We start from the raw sequence: 3,766 nt of genomic DNA, 5'->3' as shown, positions 1-3,766 counted from the left end.
ACATTAAGCTAAAAAGCTTCTGCACAGAAACAGAAACAATGAAAATAGTGAAAAGAAAACCCACAGAATAGAGAAAATATTTGCAAACTATCCATCTGACAAGGGATTAATGACCAGAATACATAAGGAGCTCAAACAACTCAATGGCAAAAAACCAAATAATCTGATTAAAAAATAGGCAAAAGATTTCAATAGACATTTCTCAAAAGAAGATAAAGAAATGGCCCACAGGTATACAAAAACACACTCAACATCATTAATCCCAGAAATGCAAATCAAAACCACAATGAGATATTATCTCACCACAGTTAGAATGGCTTTTATCAGAAAGACAGGGAATAACAGATGCTGATGAGGATGTGGAGAAAGGGAAGTCCTCACACATTGTTGGTGGAAATGTAAATACACTGTTGGTGGAAATCAGGCTGGGCACAGTGGCTCATTCCTGCAATCCCAGCACTCTGGGAGGCCAAGGTGGGCGGATCACCTGAGGTTGGGAGTTCGAGACCATCCTGACCAACATGGAGAAACTCCGTCTCTATTAAAAATACAAATTGGCCGGGCATGGTGGCACATGCCTGTAATCCCAGCTACTTGGGAGGCTGAAGCAGGAGAATCGCTTGAACCCAGGAGGCAGAGGTTGTGGTGAGCCAAGTTCGTGCCATTGCACTCCAGGCTGGGCAACAAGAGCTAAACTCCACCTCAAAAAAAAAAACAAAAAACAAAAAAAAAGTGAATCTCATGAGGATAGAGAGCAGATTGGTAGTTACCAGAAGCTAGGAAGGGTAGAAAAAAAGAAGGGGATGAATAGAGGTTCATTAATGGGTACAAATGTACACTAATGTACACTTTGCAGAACTAAGACCTGGTAGACCTGGTGTTCAATAGATGAGTAGGTGACTATAATTAACAGCAATGGATTCTAAAGCAAGATGTGGTGGTTTATGCCTGTAATCTCAGCACTTTGGGAAACTGAGGTGGGAGAATGGCTTAAAGCCAGGAGTTTGAGACCAGCCCAGGTAACAAAGCAAGATCCCACCTTAAAACAAAACAAAACAAAACAAAACAAAATATTAATCAATTGTACTTTCAAAAATAGATACAGGGGAATAATTCAAACACTCCTAGAGTAAAGCAAAGATAGATATTTAAGGTGATGGATATCCCAGTTGGCCTGATCTGATTATATGAATGTATCAAATTATCACCTTTAGCCAAAAAAAGTATAGATCTAAGTCAATAAAAAATAAATTATGTAAAAGTTTTTTTTAATTTAAAAACACTAAGTAGATATGGGATAGAAATGAGCATTTCTAGCCAACACAGTTGACTAGAACACTGAACAGTCTTACAAAATTTTAGCAGATTATACTGTAACCATTGATCAACTGAATGATGTGTTAATATAACCATTCATTCACATGTATGTGTTTGTGAAGCTAAGTGGATGCATTCTCTAATTGAAGAAGCTGATACAGAGATAGTGATAACCACATATTGCATGCATGATGAAAACAGAAATCAATAATCATTATCTGTGAATTATATCTAGTTCATCAAACTGGGGTCAAGGGGAATGCAAAGGTGATATTAGGATGAGAAGAGTGCCCCTATCCTTGCCCCCCTGCCAAAAGGCCTGCCCTCCCCTGTAGAACAGTGGAAATCAGGTGAGGACGACAGCATGAAAAAAGTCAGTGCAAAGCACCAGCAATCATAACAGTGTCTGGTAAAAACCAATAGAGAGGTAAAATTCTGTTCCACCTAGGAGTTTCTTAAATATTTCCTTTTCAGGCAGTGTACTAACCACTGGCAATCCTAAATCAGTAAGGAGTAGTAGGTACATGAAGTTGAGACTAAAAGTGTTTTAAGAAACTAACAGTGACTGGACTCTAAGCTGAGCCATCAGGGGTCACTTTTGATAAAACTCCCCTTTATTTGTTCTATTCCTTCTTTGACCCTAGAGGCTGGATCCCCTCCAGCTTCTACTACTGGGCTCAGATAAGATTAAATGATACATTTTAGTAATACTTTACAGGTAGACACCATTACATTTGATACTTTTTAGATGACATTTGAATAATGTCAGCTAAGCTAGAATTAGAGACTTAGAGATTCAAAACACTCTGTATAGTTTTTCATTTTCATTTTCATTTTTCAGAAATATCTTGTGGTTTTTTAAATCAAAAAAACTGCCAAGCTAGGTATAAGGGTATTACTACCTTTATATGGGATTTTTGGTTATTAGAAATTTGTCATATTAATATATTAAAGAAAAATTAACTAAGTCCTTACATTTCCAAGGCACCAAACCCTCCTTCATTAAACATTTAGAAAAAATAATAAAAATGTACTTATTTCAAAAAATCTAACTTCCTTCAGTTCCAACAGACATCCAAAGAATAGCAAAGTTGCTATTGTTCTGATTACTAGTAAAAGACAAGGATTATCCTCACATTGCCATTTCTAGATAATACAAAATTGAGAATATAACATAAATTAAGTAATCTCTTTCTGTTTCTCCTGAAGTCTCAAGCGCATCTTAAAACTTTCTCAGGAGTTTCGTAAGATATTTGGCATTTCCATAGCTCTTTGTGAGAGCAGGGAAGGCACAACATATTTCAATGTTTGAAGAATAAAATTTAGAGCCATAGAGATCAGTGTGGGGGTTTTATACCTTTACCTTCTTTAATCCTGGACAACCTTCTACCTCTCAGTTTCCTCATTTTAAAAAAGCATAACAGGCTGGGCACGGTGGCTCACGCCTGTAATCCCAGCACTTTGGGAGACTGAGGCGGGTGGATCACGAGGTTAGGGGTTCGAGACTAGCCTGGCCAACATGGTGAAACCCCGTATCTACTAAAAATACAAAAAAATTAGCCAGGTGTGGCGGCACATGCCTGTAATCCCAGCTACTCAGGAGGCTGAGGCAGGAGAATTTCTTGAACCAGGGAGGTGGAGGTTGCAGTGAGCCAGATTGCGTCACTACACTCCAGCGTGGGCGACAGAGCAAGACTCCGTCTTGAAAAACAAAAACTAATAATAAAATAATAATAAAAGCAGAAAATTAATAATATCTATTTCATTGATTATTTCTAAGAATTAAAGAAGATAAAAATGTCAGTGGTTGAGTGTCATAAAGGTATACAAAGACTCAATAAATATTAGTTATTATTAATAATGGAAATTTAAAATATATTGTAAGATCACAACATGTAGCTTTATATTGTTGAATGGATACAATCATATAGTCATATATATTGAATCAGTTTCACAATATTCCATTTTCTATGAATAAATTGTAATCAAAGATGCTATAGCAATATTTTCACCATAAACATGTCCGTTCTACCATCAAAGTACTAGAGATCTCTTCATATAGGCTCAAGTCTACATACCCAACCACACATACACACACATTCAGCAGATGCAGAACTGAATAAATTACGTGTTTTTGAAGCAAAATACGTTTACACCTAGTTATGCAATTAGCACAAAGGAGAAGAGAAACTTAATCTTTTACAAAGTCTTTTCTCCCTGGTTTGAGATTTATGGGAGTAAATAATAAACTTTAAAATGACCTCTAAACTGATACACTTGCTCTGTATCGAATATGGTGTTGTCTTCCTCTGGAGCACGATAGAACGTGTTGTTCTGTTTTCTTTTTTCATTCGGCTAAATCCAACATTCAATAATGAATGAACAAATGACTGAATGAATTCATTTATGTCTGATATCATTCAACAAATAACATTTCAGTAAGATACAG

The sequence above is a fragment of the Mandrillus leucophaeus genome, unplaced genomic scaffold (genome assembly GCF_000951045.1).
Source record: "Mandrillus leucophaeus isolate KB7577 unplaced genomic scaffold, Mleu.le_1.0 Scaffold746, whole genome shotgun sequence".
Classification (NCBI taxonomy): domain Eukaryota; kingdom Metazoa; phylum Chordata; class Mammalia; order Primates; family Cercopithecidae; genus Mandrillus; species Mandrillus leucophaeus.
This window is presented reverse-complemented; position numbering follows the sequence as displayed.